The following is an 18,966-nucleotide window of genomic DNA, read 5'->3' as shown; positions in this document are numbered from 1 at the left end:
CTAGTGGGTCCAGCAATGCCAGGGGTCGGTATTTCTCGGTTCCTTTGTTGAGCCCCGCTTGAAAATTGGTATTATTGTGGCTTGTCTCCATGTCTTTGGAATCATCTTTATCTTCTGTATCATCTTAAATATGCTCTCGCATATTGATCCCCATGCTTCTGGGTTTTGTTTAATTATCATACTTGATAGACCGTCTGGCCCAGGTGCTCTAGAGATGTTTAGGAATCGTATTGCTTTCTGTATATCTTCCGACTCACTCCCATTCCCATGTTGTGTTTTTCACATTTTTTTTTTTTTTTTTTTTTAGAAGGTTGGCGTTTTCCATAGAGCTCTGTGAAGTATACTGTCCAACTCGCCTCCAGTACATCAGTGATCATTGTATCTTGTGCTCGGGATTGGTCATGTAGTAAAGACCATAGTTCTCGTGTTTCTATTCATCAGAGTTTACAGCATTTTCTCTGCATCTTCTTGCATGATTGAGTTTCTGTTATACCTCATCCAGTTTTTGTATTGTTGTTTTGCCAATTTGATTTGTTTAATTTTATTACTTTTGTTTTATCATCAATTTTATCTTCAACCTCAGTTCCTTTTTTTTGTTATTTTCTGATTATAGGCATGAGGGTGCTTTTCTGTTTACTCCTAGTTTGCTCTATTCTGGCGTCCGAATGGTTGGAATAGCCATTCATAGTTGATATTTTGTGCATCGTCTAATGTTGATTTTTTCATTATGTTTGGCAGTTTTCCTATCATTTTTTGTCCAATCCTTAGTCTGTTTCCACCGTTGGTCATCTCCATTTGTGGTAGTTCTTTTTTTTCATTTGTTCATTTCACGGTGTTCCATGCCCTTATTTAATAATTGTCACTATTTTCAGATTTGATGTTTTGAATATCACACAGTTTGTCGTGTATGCCATTGGTCGTGCAGATGAACTCAATTATGGCTGTTGTGTTCCCTATAGCCCAGGTTTCCATCAATCTTCCTGTTATGTCATAGCAGTCCGCCCTTTTCATGCTTCTACATGCTACTTTGATCCAGCTTTTAGCACGGGCAGAAGATTGCATTCATCGATTTCCTTGCCTTGGTTGTCGAATATATGGATAGAGCTCCACATATTATAAATTCTGTTTTTTTCTTTGGCTTGGTCAACTGCCGAGAATACAGCATCAACAAACTTCTCTTCTGTAATGCCTATTGGGTTCCAATACACATTCATTAAACCCCATGTTTGTTCTATCCTGGTGTTTTTCTTTATCAGTGCTGTCTCGAGGCTGTCACTTTAGCATTTAATTATCGTTGTTTGGGACCATGTGTTCAAATTTTCAGAATGAATCAGGTCTATATTTCGACCGTTTTTAATCATAGTTGGTAGACCGGCTGAGGGGCAACCTTTTTTCTTTTGGATTGCAGGGTTCATTATCACAGTGTATCTGTCGCATATAGGTTGTTCCGTTAGCCACGATTCCTGTATACAAATTCTATCCGCAGTTTGGAGTATCTGGTGTGTTGCGCCGAATAAGTGATTATGTCCCCCGGGTATTCCATGAGCACAGCGTAGTGATGGAAGTATTCTCTTTGTTTGGTTGTTATCTTCTTTGGTTGTGTTTTTCTTCATCCTCTGAGGTTGTATCATGCATTTGTCTCAATATTCTGTACTTCATGTAGAATTCGTGCCGGTTTTGGAATCCTTTGCCTCCATTAGCATCTTTTTCTCTCGTACCTCGTTTTGTTCTGTTGATCGCTGGCATTGTTGTATGTGTTTTCTTTGTGGTTAAAATTCCTCCGCTTCGGCATCGTAATTTGATTCTTCATGTCCAAGTTTGTTGTTTCTTCAGACATGGTTAGTTCAAATCCTAGCTGTTGGAGTATTGTTTTGTTGATCATTCTGTCCATTGCTTTTTCTGTCGTGAATTAAATCCATACTTTATCCATTATTGACTCTTCACAAAATTCTATGGTGTGTATGTCTTTTGTAGTTATATCTTTCATATTTGGAATCACCTGCATCAATTGCAGCACATTAGTGCGATTAGCAAGTAGTTTTTTGTTACTATTCTTCGTAGTTTTATTGTTAGGTCTTTTTTTTGTATATTTTGTGGGAGCACGAAGATGGGCAATTTTATTGCATTTCCTAGCGGACCATTGGTTGCATTATTCTGATCCTTGTTTTTTACTTGGCTCACTGTTGGCAATATCTCTTCGTTAAAGTTTTTTTCTCGCATGTCTTATGTTGCTTTCTTCTGGTGTTTGCGCTTGGTCATCTTCCCAGTCTACTTTGGATATCTTATCAAGTTTCAGCTCCATCCTTGAGCTCCCGAGTGTCGTCTTCCTTGCATTGATCCAGGACAATCATGGAAGCCTCATTTATTTCTATTTGTGCTTCTTCTGATGGGTCTATCACATCTTCCATATATGTTGAGAGATCAATCAACTCCTCCATTGTTCCCTCTTCACTATAGCAGCCTGATGTTTGTATGTTCTCATTTGGTTTAGTAGTTTCAGGTTTCGCCTGCTGTGGTGATTTTCGTTAGTCAATTTTTTTTCTCTCGTTTGGCTGAATTTGCTTTTGAGGGATTGTCAAATTTCTTAGAAAGGCGCGTGATCCTCTGTCTTTTGTTTCTGGGGGTTATTCCCTTCTGATAGGTTCTTTAATTACTGGTGTCTTTTTTCCTTTGGAGAAGATCTCATACGTTTCCGGACCTTTCAAGTTGAATTTATTGTTTTCTTTTGTCTTATTCATTTCCTCTTTCTCTCAACGCTGAGTTGTCATTCTTTATTGCCATGGGGAGTTCTTCACTCAGATCAAATCAGGCTCACTCATTGGTGTGGGTCTTGCTTCCTTCTTCCTCTTTCCAGTTGGTCTTTGTTGTTTCACTTTTGTCTTCTATTCTCTTCTGTTGTATTGAGTCTTTTTGTCTATTGTGATTTGATGTGTACCTGCAATGGTTTCTCTTTATTGTTTGATGTCATCATTGTGATCAGGGCATGTGCCCGATCTGTTTTTTCGGACCTGTCACTAAGAGCTATGTCAAATAATCTTGTTTGCCACATGTGGCTGACTTGTGCTTCCTTCTCCAATCGTTCCTCTGTTTTATTCATACATATTTCGAGATAGCTTTGTTTTGAATGTATTACAGCAAGTAGAGTTGATTGGTCTTTTATCGACTCTATTAGGGCTTCCTGTAGTTTCATGTAAGGTATCAGGGATTGTGATGTAGTTATTAGCATGTTTTGCAGGTCTAACATTGACGATGTTATGGATGTTATCTCTTGATTGTGTAAAGTTTCGCATCTGCATTTATTGTGTGAAATCTCTTCACCTTGGAACGACTTGTCAATGTATTCGGCAGGTTCTGCTGGCACGTAGTGTTGGTTTCTATTACTACTTTTATTGTTTTGCTCGTTCAACCTTTACTCTTTTTCTGTCCGACAACCTAGAGTTTGATTATAGCTTGCATCTTTTGGTGCATGGGGGGGTGGGAGGAGGGAAGTCTATTCCCAAATACTTCTCTTCTTTTTTCGTGGTTTCTCATTAGGTTTTCGATTTCTGTTATGTCTAGCGACAATGCAAAAAAAGTAGCAGACGCCCCTCTCTCGAAAGAACACGGCATGATAACCTGTTCAGTGATTATTAACCACTTTGAGAGTTCGCAGCCATCTGCTTTTTGCTCACTCTACCTTTCACAGATGGGAAATATCCATTTGCATAAAAGTCTTTGTCCCGCCCACATGGGCAGTCCAGCACCGAAATGCTATGGCAATTCCTCTCTGAACAAGAGTACCAACAGCAACCCCATACATGTGTTTCAGCCTTGTTGGGCCTCATCAGTGAGGTGAAGCTGTGCCTCTCTGAGCACAGTGAGCAGGGAGTCCACGTCTGGTTGCCCACAGGTAACTTAGGGTGACCAACCCCAAGTTCCTTCCAAAAATGCAAAAAAGGTAGCAGGCACCCCTCTCTCGAAAGAACACAGCATGATAACCTGAACAGGTTATTATCATACCATGTTCCTTCTGGAGAGGAGCGCCTGCTACCTTTTTTTGAAATGTCTAGCACAATCTCGCAGTCTTTGGGTTTGTCAGTTTGTTCCTTTTCACCGGTTGTTGTGAATGTCTACGTCTTTCATATAATGCTTGCCATTTCCTTTGGGCTTTTGGAGCTCTTTCTTGCCGAGTTAGCGTTTTATGCTCTTTTGGTCACATCTAGTGGCACCTTGCTAGTTTTTTTGATCATCTTTGTCCATGAAACAAACGTTCCATTCATAATGGTTATTGGGTGATTTTGTATTGAGCAGGTGTAGTTTGTTCTGTTTCTATCTCGTTACTTTCTTCACGTTTGTTCGTGGTCAAGTTTTTCTTTCGTGCCGTCTTCTGTTTATTTTCTGAGGCTTGGGGCATGTCCTCTTTCGTTGTAGGGCTTATGTCATCATTACAGTCAAACTCTTTGCTTCCCATTTTGTTTTTTCTTTCCTATTTAGGGGTACTCTGCTTCTGCGACTTCTGCTCTATTCCTGTGGTTGGATGATTGTAGCCAAGTGTATAAGGCTTGTGTTGTTGATGGCCATCTTTCGCTATCTTTTGTTATGTCTCCGTTGCCTGGTTTAAGTGCTTCTGCCATTTTTGTTTCAATCGCTTTTCTCTTTTATTGTGGGGCCCTCTTTTGTATTATTCGCTTCTACATCCTCTTATATTTTTTCTGTGTGTATTTGTGTTTGTTGGATTTGTCTCAGGAGTCTCCATCGTTTTGTTCCGGAGCCTCATCTGTGGCAAGGTTAATTCTGTGTTCGTCACGCTTTGTTGTGCGTTTCAATGCCTTCTGCTTTCTGGTGTCTGTGGTGACTTTTTAAGTGGGCGGTAAGGTTCCGCCTCTCGCCTGGCTATCCTCCAGACAATGGGGTCCACGTCACACACAGGGTTCACCACTCTCCTTGGCGCTGCCTCCCGCAACAGCGTTCCCCTTGTATGGCAAATACTCCACTCAGCAGAAATTGCTGAAAGTCTCGGAGCAGCTCGCCTACCTTACTCGATATCCCCGGGTCTCAAATCTCCCAGACACAGGTGGTTGTCTTTCTTTCCTTTTAATACAGGTGGCGTGTGTTCAAATATTGAATAATCGGAGAGGTCACCGGTTACCTGCTTCAGTATGTCCCTTCAATGCTCCAGCTTGGAGCACTCTTTATGCTGGTGGATTAAAGGCTAATAGGCCGCAGTCTATTAGCGTTATGCAAATTTCCTCGTCGTACTGTGTTTTTCTCGAAAACTTTATCAAGTCAGATAGGTGTACCCCTGGCTATGTAGGGCAGTCTTCCGGCGCTAACGTGTTAATCTTTTCCTTTGCCGATTAATCAGGGTGTAGGTGGATCACAGGCAAAATGCCTGCAGACTCCACCTATGTTCTCGAGGATTAAATTAATAGTATTAGGCCGCGTGTTTGGCTAGTAAAGCCTTCTGAAGGAGCTAGTGGGTATTGTCGTTAGCAGTGTTTTTGGATCTTGGAATTTGTTGATCTCCTTTCCTCACGAGTCGTGTCTTCTCATATCTCAATGCTCTGTGGAGGAAGTTTTCACTTTGATGGTTTGCAGGGCAGGGTCTTTGTATGGAGATTTGTAGCCATTCACTTTCAGCCTCTTTGTTTTCCCCTTTTTCCCCCCCACCGGTGTCGGAAGGATGTCTTTTGAGGGGTGCTTCCAGCTACCAGCACCCAGCAAAGCGTAATACGCCCTTTACTTGCGCGGGCTTAACACAGCAGGGACGTCAGTCTCTGGCTTTTGAGTTCTGTTTCCTGAAGGGGCAGAGCCACACAGATCAGGATCCTTAAGGGGGCAGTGCAGTGTTTATGCCAAAATCAGTAGTATCAGTATCCTCACTCACTAGAGTGTGTGAAGTTCACAGTGCACACAGCTCCTTGCCTCAGAAGAGCCGAATCCGCTTTCAGGAAATAAGCTGCAATGCAGTAGACACGCAGCAACAGTGAAACAGTCAGCGCAGAAGTAATACGCCCTTTACTTGCACGGGCTTAACCCATACAAATCAAATAATAAAGTGAATTAGCAATAGACATAGGAAGGAAGACAAGTTGGGTTAAACAATGGAAGAATACTGTGTTGCTACCACCGGATACAGTTCTGTGTGAGGATCCCTCCCACCTGGGCAAACTGTAAAATAATACTGACAAGCCCAGTCCATATGTTTAAAATAGTCTCGGTTCCTTAAAAAAAAAAAAAAAGGTTCTACTACCCCCCCAATGTACCTGGTTTAGCAGAGTTCTTCGATGGTCGACAAATCCCTCGAGTGAACTCCCCTTAAGGCATGAGCCACGGGTTGTCGACAATTCCTCAACGAAAAGGAGGTGAACAATGTTGTTGAAACGGCAGTGTCGGTCTTGGCAGTGCTCATCACTGATCGATCGTGGACATCTAGCAAAGAAGAGACGTGCGGTGCACCTTGATGATGAGATTGTTGCCGCAAAGCAGAATCAATAAAGAACATAGTCCCAAGCAAGGGCGTCGGGTCGTCAGCATTTGCGTCAACTATCGGGACTTGACCACGGCTGGCTTTCGGATCTTCGTCGGAGTCTTTGAGCACTTAGGGTGGCGAGAAACCCACTGGCGGATTCTACTTGGTTCATCAGCAACCTTTACTTTCTCCTGCGGGGCAAAGCGATCAACTGTGATGAGCAAGGAAGTCTTTGATTTCAAAGTGCCTTATGCAATGGAGCCTTGCAGCTCCGGTAGACTAGGTTACAGCGGTCCTCCAAACCTCAGTCAACTGTGATGGTTGTCTACGTCCTGGCGCTTTACTTCAGATTCCTTGGCGGTCCCAGTCTCCGGTCGGCAGTCTTCGAGGACTCACTTCCAGGGAGCCTTGGTGAAGGTTAGCTGGTACACAAGATTCTCGTAGCTTGGGAAGAAGTCTCCTAGCCAGGTCTTCTCTTGATCAGTTCTTGGAGACACGACAGCTTTCTGATTGTGCCGAAGGAAAGTAGCAGCAAAAACCTTCTAGATGGGCTTCAAGGTAAGCATCAAGTTTCGACTTCAGCTTCTGAACAATTCCAGTAAGTGAGAGGTCCCCAGATACACTGTTCGGTCTCAGTCACACTGCTGAGCCAGGCAGCCAATCATTCAGAAGGGCATTCAGCAGGCAGGGAACCAATCAGGCGCACAGTGCATTTAGGCCATTCACTTCCATCCAGACACCCATAACAAGGAATGTGGATTGGGGCAAGCAGCCAGCCTTTCAGCACACCACACTGCACTCATGTCAGTTTTGGGCAGGACTGTCTCATTCTTTGTGTCACAGATACCAGACACCCATAACATGAAATGTATATTGGTCACACACTCCATTCACCCAGGTCCCACCCAAAAACGAACCCACAACATGCAGTCATTGGGAAGGCTCTAGCCAGTCTGGCGTGGCTTCCCCACAATACGATATATGGAACTTCCACCCAACAGCCAGAGGAATAAACAGAGTCAGGGCTTCACATGACTTTAGGAAAACAAGGTAACAGGTAATAGAAAGCAAGAGGCCACAGGGGCTATCTTGTCTCCTATCAGGAATTCCTATGGTAGGGCCTGGGTATCCCAAAAGGAAGGATATTCAGAGCACCTGTTAAATTGAGCACAGAGCTGTCACCAGCCCATACCCCTCTCTTTGGGCCACAGGAGGTGCCAAAAACATACAATAGAGGTACAGGGTTGTACCCCCACCCATGGGTACCATAAGGGAAACCCAAGGGTCTCTTCACCACGACCAAAAAGGAAGAGCTGCACTGCCAGGAGTCCCATATGGAATCTTGTGTTTTCTGCACAGAACACACATGAAAAAGGAGTACAAGACAAGGACAGGGAGGCCCTGTCCCTCCAATGCATTTCGGACATCACACCTCCCCACAGCCTCTGCCTCCTATGGATGCAGTCCAAAGCGACATCTTCTGGGGCTGCATCTTCCAGATCTTCCAGGAACTCTGAAAAAACGTGAACTGGAGGCTTTTAATTCCCTGTCGGTCACTGTTTCCGGCAGGTTTTTAACCCTCTTGGAACTATTTTCCATGTCCTCCATTTGCATCTCCAGATTTTCGGAAGCCGGATTCAGCCATTCCATTGCCTCACATCTTTCTTCATTTCCTGGAGACCTCGTTACAAAATGTTGGTTCTTTTGCTGAGTTGGCCCAACTCCTGCCGGATTTCCAACAGTCCTGTATTAAGGTCCAGTCTCAGCAGTTGAAACTGTTCAAAAAAGCTTTTGGCCAGTGTTTGGAAGGTCACCATTTTTCTGTGCAGTTCGTCCCTGGACAAAAGCCTGCCCGCTTCCCCCACTGCCTGCTCCTACTCTTCTGGCACTAAAATTGCAGTCTTCAGCCCCTTGGCTTCACTGGAGAACAAAGCGCGGGGCGCGTACCTCCCGGCTCAATGGCCCACCCTGTCTGCTTTTGGGCCTTCGCCATGAGCCCGACCCCTCCTGGCGCCTGGTCTCAAGGTTTGTGTTCGCGGGACTACTCTGCTCCTTATCGTCGCAGTCCAGGGCGGCCGCATGGAGGTGAACCATCCGCTGGGGCTCCTCTGGTGCAGCTCACTACCGCCGGTGGCTTTGGCAGAGTCTAAGGTTAAATTACCTCCTGAAATCCCTCCTCCATGCCTTTCCCTATTCCTCCACCACATAAACAGGGCACCCACAGGTGCTCACACTAGTTTGCCATTACTTCTAACTTGGTGAATCGGCTAAGTTCCTAGGTCACCCCCAACAGGACTTCCTCAGGCCAACAAACCTGCCGGGGGGCAGGGGAAGGGGTCTCCCTTACATCCTGCCTGACCCAGTCAGTCAGGGGTGTGGAGGCCCATTTCAGTGTTATGGGCTCTGGGCCACCTGAGCCCCCCCTTATGCCTGGTGCAGTGTCTTGTCTGAGATCCACGCAGTCCTCTGAGGCCTTGCCTTTCTCCTCCCACTGCCTCCTGTCTCCACTTGGACTCTCTGCTGCTCCATTCCGCACTCGACCCAGTTCCTGCTGAGAACACGCTATCTCCTTAACGGTATCTGCTCTAGCAAAGGGGACAGGGGGTCGCCATCATTAGTGCTCTTCAAGCCGCCAGACGCAGCTTCTTATAGTCCTACTGGATGCAGGGAAGGCGATCTTCTCGGTGGCGCAGCTTGCTCCGGCTCCTTCTTGCTCTCCTCAGCCGACTGCTCTCCGGCTTGGTTTCCCTCTGCAGTTGCAGCAGAGGCGCGGATTCAGGACACCCCCCCCCCCACCCAACGGTGGGGTGTGCTCCGTGGGGTTAGCGCAGTCTCACTCACCCTGCACTGCACTCAGCCCATCTCACTGCCCAAAGGGAGGCGCTGTCGGCAGATATCGCCGCAGTCCCACTGAGCTTGCATGAGAAGCAGTGCGGCCCGAGGGATATTTCCATTTCATTTTTTATTTTCAGCCTTCCAAAGTACTGTCCGCCAGAAGCACCGTTTCTCCACCTCACCAGAAGTGCTCTCGCTGGTCCTGGGGTGGCGGGGCAACCATGCAAGGGTCCTTTGGTGGCCAGAGCAGCTACCAGCGCATTGATTCAATCGGCAGCCATCTTAACTCCCCATGTTCCATTTTCAAGCACTCTTCAGACATATTGACCTACACTCAGAAGACCAGATAGTCTTACTCTTCATCATAGAAACATATCCACTAGAGTATCCCATCAGGCTTCAAGATCATCTGTGCTAATTGCAACAGTAGCAGAGGAAGTGACATACGTCTGGTGCACAAAGACTCCCTTTACGATATATGATTGGTTATTTATAACGCGCTTAATACCCAGGAGGTTTGAGTGCTGACCCGGGGATCGAACCAGTGTTGCTCCGTGTCATCTTGCTTCCAAGGCGAGCACGCTGCCCCCGAGCGATCCTCCCGAGATTCCATTTTAGTCTCAACACCCTCCACTGACATCTAACCAGACTGAATCTCTTGCTCGGATCTGCTCCCCCCTCTCCCACAGTTGCACCAAGCTTCCTTGCAATCTACAGACCTCTCTCCTACCATCCACAATTTGCCAACAAGCTTGCCATAACCTTCATCCTGTTCGTAGATTGCCAACTACTGGAGATTTCAACATCCGGCTTGAATAAGAAGACTACGCTATTACAAAGTCATTTGGAGTGAACCTTGCTGGAATTCACCTCAAACAGATGCTTAACGGTCCCTACCCACATAAATGGACTCTCTGGATAGCTTTTTCTTTTAATGAAAAAAATCACAGTCTTCTCCCAAGAGCCCCTCTCCTGGGGGAGATCACTTATCTAGCTCGTTCACAATATTCACAAAGACAACCCGTCAAAAGAAACATAACAGACCACGACCAGACATACGCATCAACTCACTATCAGAAAGACTAGACGCAATGAAATCTAGTCTCAGCAAATGGACAGACCATCACACTGGATAAAGTCCACCACATTCACAACTGGATTATTTCTGTGTTGGACAGTAAAGCCCCTAGGAAACCTTTAAGACTTTAAAAAATATAAAGGTTAAAAAATAAAAACGTCAAATGCTTCGCCGCCAGACAAAGTTAAAGGAAAATCTGAAACTGGAGAAAATCTGGGGGAAAAACAATCCCAGTATCAAAAATCGCCTACCAGCAACAGTTATACCTTTATAGGGTAAATGTACTCAAAGCAAAGAATGCACACTAACCCAAACGCATTGCTTTGGCCAATCACAACAAAAGGGAAACGTATAAGATCAAAGATTTCAAAAACCCAACAGCCTAAAACACTACCCCTCCACAAGAGCTCTGTGACCAGATAGCTGCACACTTCAAACGATCCTCGACATCCAGGATTACCTTGACAATCAAGAGCGCTCCCACCAACAAGAATGCGCTACTGCCTCCCACTACCTACTCTCCATTGTCTTTCTACATTCTGTCTCCGGAGGACTTACAAGCTACCACTGACTCATGCAAAGCTGCTCATCTCCCAAAGATCCATGTCCCTTAAAATCTTTACAAATCAATCATGAAATCACCAGACTTGGTGCCCATCTTCCTATCCCTCCTCAACGACTCCCATCAGAATTGGAAGATTCTCAGCTCAGTTCAAATCTGCATGCATCAGACCAGAGCCAACCCATAGGACCGAGCCATCTATCGTCCCCATCTCAAAAACTCCTTTCATCGGAAAACTTCTGGGAAAAATTCACGGATTTCATCTAAAACAACCAACTCCTGAATGAGGCACTAAACTGATTTAGACCTTCTACAAGCAATATATGTGATCACTGCCCCGCCAGTAACTGCACTAACAAAAATGCAGATGCCAATTACAGTACGGCGCAGTGATCAGATAGATCACTGTGCCTGCGACACCCAGCCCGCATTCCCCTACCAACCCCCCCAACCGCACTTAACTTAAGGCAGCCACTTCTGTGTGCGCCGCCAACTCCCCGCTATCCATGCTGAGTCAGTTCCTCCCACTTACGTGGTTGGGAGCCGACGCCGCAGGGTGCTTTTTTCTTTTAACATTTTTGTCCACTGCTTACCACAATGGTAAGCAGTGGACACCCCCGCAACCCTAGACTCCTGTTACTGCACCCAAGGAGAGCAGAGGACACCCCTGCAAACTCTGCTCGAGCGCAGTAAGTGGAGTTGGTAAAAAGAAATGCACCAAAGTCACCTTAACTGCATAGTCACAGTTATGTGGTTGACATTTTGGTGCATTTCCCCTACAAGTACAGAATTCAGTCTGGGCTCCATCTTTCATACATTTAATGCAGATGAACTCAGTGCGCTCATTCTGCTAGACATCTTATCCACTTTTGACACCTTCAGTCACAAGATCCTCCTAAAAAGAGTAGAAGATTTTGCTATTAAAGAAACAGCTCTACACTGGATAACCTTACTCATGGGTAGAGGTGAACCACTATCTTGGACACCCATCATTCCCAGACTTGCCCACTGACCTGCAGAATACCTAAAGGATACCCATGTTCCCTTCTACTTTTCAACATCTACAGGGCACCCCTACTAGACATCAATAAATCTGGTATTTCCTGCTACAGATGAGTGATCAGGCCTGCAGAAGTAGGCTAGTTTTGGCGCAAGAGTCAGTGGCTAGTCTACTGAAGATACAGGATATGGCGTATTAGTTCAGGCTAGCGATTCATCGATGCAAAACATGGCCATAATCTGCCTAGGGAAGACTTGGGCAAAAAATGTATAAAAAGTAGGTAAGAGAAAGACTAGATTCCCCTCCCCCGCAACCCCCAACCCCACCTTCCCCTATATTTGGATAGTTTGAAAGTTCTGCTCAATCACCACTCTGGTACAAATAAGTCAGTGGAGGGGTAGGGCTGTACCGGCTGCCTTTGTATGCCATTTAAGGTACAAACACAGCTCAAACGCATGTGTGGGGTGACAAACGGAGCCACTATTGGACTAGTTTTGTTTGTAAATCATTTGTTGGTCTAGAGCAAAAAAGATAATGCTTCAAAAACAATTTGTAGCAACAGTACCAAGGACAGGGAGTGTTAATCAACGTGGTTGATGGGTGTTAGGAAACAGATAACTAAAGTGAAGGATTTGTAGCAGTGGGGCCCCCGACCCACAAGGTAATAAAAGTGGTTTTGTAACTAGTAATACAGTACGTCACTATTGTGCACAGGAGACACATTGGAAGTCTAGTGCCCAAATTGGCCCCAGCTTCAAACAAATGGAGAAGCAATTGCTCCGTCAGCTCCTGCTTTTTCAAAGGTAAATGCTAAACTCTCAAGAGCAAAACAAACAAATTAATGGTGAGGAGTGCCAAGAAAGACGCCAATCAATCAATCTTTATCAGGAAGGATCCTTTGTAGATTAAAAAATGAATATGAAAAGTGTCTCATGAATTGACCCGGGGCAAACCCCTCAAACAAATCTAAAGATTCAACCAGTAACTAAACCCCGACAATCAAGTGACCAATTTCACGAAAGCATGCATATTTATTTTTTATTAGTTTTTATTGGCATTTCAAGATTAAATCACAAACTGTTTCCTGCCCACCCCTGACCCAGACTATTCCCCCGCCTCTCCTCCATCACCTGCATGCCACACATTTTAAAACAATGTTATTAGTAATAACACATTACAACATTACAACATTAGCCTAGTTCAGCATATCAAGCAATACCCCGAAGGCACAGTTTTTGAGGGCAATACTGTATGTTAAAGTCTTTATATAAACATTTTAGCACAACATTACAGTCTTCAGTAAACAGGGAGCGGTCCCCTTGTAAAGAATAGGTCATCGATTCTAGTGATAAAGTGTTCCATATTTTGGAAAAGCATTCAGAAGTTTGAGGTGGCCCATTACGCTTCCAATTCTGAGCAATTACAAGCAGAGCAGCTAGTTGAAGTACCACAAACACTTTCTGAACAGCTTTCGGCCGTCTATCTAAAATCATCATCCATCATAACAAACGGGTACGTACAGAGGGAAGTATGAATCGAAAAGATTTCAGACATATATAAAATTCACCTCTCTATTTAGTTAACCTCGGACAACTGAGCCAAATGTGTTCCCAATTCCCCACTTGGTCACATTGCCTCCAGAGTTTATCAGATATGGTGGGTTTCATTTGAGCGAGGTGGGCTGGTGTGTAGTGCCATTGAACCACGAGTTTGATCCAGAATTCTTATATTTGAATCAATCTAGTAAGTCTGGTGATTGTTCTTCAAAGTGCCTCCCAATCCTGATCAGTAACCTTCCCCCAATATGATCTGCCAGCATGATTTATAGCTGAATATCGTTTTGGGTGACCTTTTCCCCCCCCCCCAATATTTTGTATAGATTAGAAATAAGGACCTTGTTCTCTGAATTTGATAACTCATTGTTCAAATGATGTCAATTCCCTGGTGGGCACCGCCTTAATTGGAGGAGCCAGATCCAATGCTGCACCTGGAAGTATTGAAACCTGGATTTTTCGTGTAGTCCCAACTCCTGTTTGCATTGTGTAAATTGTTTTATAATTTCCCCCACAAACATATCGCACAACTTCTCACACCCAGCTACCCTCTATTCCCTGAATGAGTTTGGTTCTAGGCCCGGGGTAAATTGGGGGTTTAAGGCATGAAAGGAGAGGAGAACGTTGTTATACTGTGTTTCTTTACTGTATTGTTCCAAGTGTTTTCTACTATGTGCATAATTTCACTCAGCTGTATGTTGGTTGGACAATCTGATTTCGGTAGCCATAATGCATCCCTTTGTCTGGGCTCCCCCACCCCCACAGCTAATTCCATCTGGACCCAACGCTTCTCAACTGTGTCTGCGGATCAATCCTTTATCACTCTCATTCGCGCCGCAGCAAAGTATGTCAAAAAATAACCAGGTTACTCACCGTAGTGACCACCTTACTCCTAGACCATAGTCCCCTTTACTCCATACTTATGGGACATCTCTCGTCCTGTGGTACGGGACCGGAGCGCTTTGTAAAAGCATCCAAAAAATTTCAACATTTTTCTATTCCTTCCTCTTTCTACACGGGGCCCGGCATGCAGTCGTAACCCCGCCCATCTCGGCTCTGCCCCGCGCATCGCCCATCAGTCCTTTTCTATCGCCAGGTCAGAGACCTTTTAGCAATAACAGAGGAACCTTATTAGAGGGGACGGCTGGCGGGCGTATGGAGGTATGGAGGAATGGGGACTATGGACTAGGAGTAAGGTGGTCACTACGGTGAGTAACCTGGTTATACTCCTACGTCCCATCCCCTTTCCTCCAGACTTATGGGAGATTCCAAAGCACTCCTCACAGGAACTATGGGTGGATGGAAAAAAACTCTTATTGAAACAGGTTCCTCAGCACAGCCTGACCAAACTGGGCATCAGCTCTTGAACTCAGGTCTAGACAATGTTTACAAAAAGCCGATGGGGTGGCCCAAGTAGCTGCCTTTGCGATGGTCTCCCAGGGGACATTTCTAAAAGGCAACTGCGGCTGCCTTGCCCCGCACCCGGTTTAGGAGGCTTTAACCCTTGAATGGTGTAAGACTCCGTAATGCAGGCCCCGATCCATCGGGAGATGGTCGCCTTAGAGGCCTGCTTACCTTGTGGATTACCAAAGGTGACGAACAGTTAGAGCTCCGAAGTTCGGAAGTTCTGTCAAGATAGAACTTAAGAATCCTTCTAGCATCCAGACAGTGTAGAACCCTTTCCGCCTCTGAAGCGGGGTTCGGGAAAAAGACCAGCAAGGAAATAGACTGGTTTAAATGGAACTCAGAAACCACCTTCGGCAAGAAAGCGGGATTTGTCCGTAGGACCACCTTATCCTTGTGAAAAGCCAAGAAGGGATGTTTCACCGACAAAGCTTGGAGTTCACTCACGCGCCCTGCCGAAGTGACGGCCACCAAAAAGGACACCTTCCATGAGAAGTGCTTGAGGTCCACCGTGGCCATTGGTTCGAAAGGCTTATGGCACAATGCCGTCAGGACCACATTTAGGTCCCACGCCGGGTGCGGACTGCGAATCGGAGGATAAAGACGCGTCAAGCCTGCAAAATGTCTCTTAACCACTGGATTAGACAGAGTAAGAACATTGGTCCGTAGATAGGTAAGCGGAAAACGCTGAAAGGGAAGTTCTGCATGACAACGTGGAAACCCGGCTCCGCTAAGAAGAAGACAAAGGACAGTACCGTGTCAATTGTAGCCCCCCTTGGGTCCAACTGCTTGCTTAAACACCAATGACAGAACCTAAGCCATTTGCTTTTGTACTGGGACCTAGTCGAAGGTTTTCTGGCTGCCTGAATAATGCGCATGTTATCCACGGACAGACCAAGATGTTCTAAAGACCTGAACTCAGGCACCACACTGCCAAGCTGAGTGATTGTGGGGAGGGGTGACACAGTTGTTCCCCCTGGTGAAGAAGATTGGGGGTCACCGGTAACCTGATCGGCGGATACACTGACAGGTGTTGAAGTTCTGAGAACCAAAACCTGGCCGGCCACCACGAGGCAATGAACAGAAGAGAACAGTTCCCAGAGTTCTTCAATTTGCAAATCGTCCGATGAACTAGAGGCAGAGGCGGGAAGGCATAAACCTTCATGTTGTGCCATGGAATTGAGAGCATCCCCCAGAGAGGAGGCTCCCATTCCGTTTCTGGAGGCATACAGCGGAAGCTTCTCGTTTGCCACCGTAGCGAAAGGTCCACTTCCGGAGTGCCCCCGCACAGGAAAATCCCTGAGAGGACCTCCGCCTTCTGTTCCCACTCAGAGCTGACTATCGTCCGCCGACTGAGGGCATCTGCCGTGACATTCAGCTGGCCCGGAATGTGTACTGTGAGTAGCCAAACACCATGCTGAACCGCCCACTCCCAAATCTGGATGGACAGTTCCACGAGCGGGGGAAGACTTGGTGCCCCCTTGCTTGTTGATGTAAAACATCGACACCGCATTGTCCGTGCGAATCTGGACCACCTTGTTGGCTATGATCGGTCTGAACGCCTTGAGCGCTAGGAAGATCGCCAGGAGCTGCAGAGGATTTATGTGGAGGAGTTGGTCCTGAGGCGACCAAAGATCCGAGACCTGAAGAAGATCCAACGTCACACCCCACCCCAGAAGGGAGGAGTCCGTCTTGGCCATTAATGTTGGAGCTGGGTCCTGAAACCCCGCCCCCACCAACAGGTTGCTGAGAGACAACCACCAGTCCAGGTCCGCTCTCATGGAAGCCGGAATCGTTATCAACTTGGAATCCGGATCCACAGCCTCAAGCCAAGAACTCCGAAAAGAGCCATCTGAGTCCGCCTCATCTTGAGGCGAGCAAGAGGAAGCGCCAAAATGCACGAGGCCCTGAGGCCCAGACGCCTCTGGAACCACTAGCCGACATGCTCTCCGACTGCGCAAACATCTGACACGTGGCCAACGGATCTGCCATTCTGTCCCCGGTCAGGTACACTCTGCAGTCGATCGTGTTCCAGTGAAAACCCAGGAAGATCAAGTCCTGAGAGACCGTCATGGAAGATTTCCGCCAGATCACCGACAGCCTGAGGTGGAACAGGAGCTGTAGGAGAGACTGAAGATTGCAGGCAGCTTTCAGCAGACAAGGGCTGCGCAAGAGCAAGTCGTCCAAATACGGATATACATGGATACCCTGCAGATGAAGATGGGCCGCAATCACCAACATCATCTTCGTAAAGACATGCGTGCCAAACTTCGGCCAAAAGGAAGCACTCGAAACTGGAAATGCTCCTCTCCCAAAGAGAAACAGATATCTCCTGTGTGGACCCCAGATCAGGATATACATGTAGGCATCCTGAAGATCCACCACGCTGAGCCAATCGCCCATCTGCAGGGCCGACCGCATCTGGCCGGGTGTGATCATCTTGAATTTCTCTTGGGGTATGAAAAGATTGAACTGGGAAAGGTCTAGGATGGTGCGCAGGCCAGTCTGGTTGGGTTTGGGCACCGTAAACAGCCGGGAGTAGAAGCCCTCCCCTCGCTCCCCAAGAGGAACGGGTTCCACAGCTCTGAGGTCCTGCAGTTTCTGCACCTCGGCTTTTAGGGAGGGCGATCCCGACTGCTGGAAAGGAGGGTTGAAGGGTGGGGTAGGTGTAAGCGGAAGCCCGCCCGAGCGACTGACAAGACTCACCTGTCCTCGGTGATGGTCTGCCACGCCTCCCAATGAAATGCAATGTATCCTCCCACCGGGGTCTCGTGCGAGCGAGGAAAACCCTCATTTGGCAGGCTTTTCAGTGGTGTTACTACCTGAACCTGAGGAGGCGGCTGAGGAGCGGGAGAAAAACTGAGTCTGTTGCTGCCTCCAGCGGTTATTGCCCGAAGGAGTATCCAGTCTGCGGGATTTCCGGTCTAGGAAGCCCCTGAAACCAGAGGAGGGACGGCTCTGCAACAGTGGTCTCTGGGTACTGAAAGGGGTTTTAACCAGGACTGACAAGGACTTAGCTGTCTAGGTGCTGTCCTTCGTTTTGGTGAGCTCCACATCTGCTGTGGAATGAAAATGCTCCTTACCGTCAAACGGCAGGTCCAACACCTTGTCCTGTACCTCCTTCGAGAACTTGGTGGCATGCAACCACGCCTGTCGAGAGGTGTCAACACCCAGCATAAGGCCCCGAGCAGACGTGTCAACGTGATGAGCCGTGGCCTCCAGCAGATCCTGGGCCAAGACTATGGCATCAGATAAACCCGCCTTAAAGTCTTCCAGCTTCTCTACCGGAATGAACTCCTCAAACTCTGACAGAGCTTTCCACATCTTCATGTTCGCCCCCGCTAACACCAGTTCCGCGTTGGCCTGCCGGAGTTGTAAGGCCGAATTAGCGAAAATCTTCCTCCCAACGGAGTCCAGGAGTTTGTCCTCTTTCCCCAGAACCTGAGTCGCCGTCGTAGAAGAAGATGCTGCAGGCCTGGACTGCAAAGTGGGCGCAGCCACCACTGTTGAGGAGGGGGGGCAGACAAGATGACAGGGCCACTTCTTCCGAAGAATGCAGCCTGTAACGCGCGTCAATTTTCTTATTGACGAACAGTCCAGAGTGTGGCTTTTCCCAGACCCTGCGGACCTCGGCCAAAACGTCCTTCTGCAAGAACAGGCGGGTACGATCTGAAGGAGACGAGGTGAACACGCCCGATAGCACCCCCTCCTGCGGAGCAGGTGCCTCGGGCACTGGAACATCCAACAGGCACATCTCCCGCGGAACCAACTCCTACACCTGAGGCCGATGGCGTAGTTGTAGGCTGAGCGCCCAAAATGGCCGCCGTGGTCGTGGCGGGAACGGCCGCCATTTTGCCATCACCTGAGGGGAACTGCGGCACATGTGGAAGTGAGACAGGGGTCCCCGTAGGTGGGTCAGGGGTCTTAATTTTATAAGGAACCTCAGCCGAGCCGGTACTATGTGGCCTGGAATGGTTCTGCAACATACCAGTGACCAAACTAGACTCCACATGAAGGACCTAAGCACTGCCAGTAAAGGAGGAACTATCACTCCTTGCCCCCTCAAAAGTTCTACGGTGAGGA

General features: G+C 47.1%; 1 protein-coding gene across 1 annotated transcript in view; it reads right to left on the bottom strand.

Annotated features, from left to right (window-relative positions):
* Positions 1–18,966, bottom strand: part of FBXO33 (F-box protein 33) — a 370,960-nt gene that overhangs the window by 205,767 nt on the left and 146,227 nt on the right. The gene's annotated exons all lie outside the window — the stretch shown is intronic.

This window comes from Ambystoma mexicanum, chromosome 14, assembly GCF_040938575.1.
Source record: "Ambystoma mexicanum isolate Mex_15411 chromosome 14, UKY_AmexF1_1, whole genome shotgun sequence".
In the NCBI taxonomy this organism is placed as follows: domain Eukaryota; kingdom Metazoa; phylum Chordata; class Amphibia; order Caudata; family Ambystomatidae; genus Ambystoma; species Ambystoma mexicanum.
The sequence above is the reverse complement of the archived record's forward strand: the minus strand, read 5'-3'. Positions and strand labels throughout refer to the sequence as shown.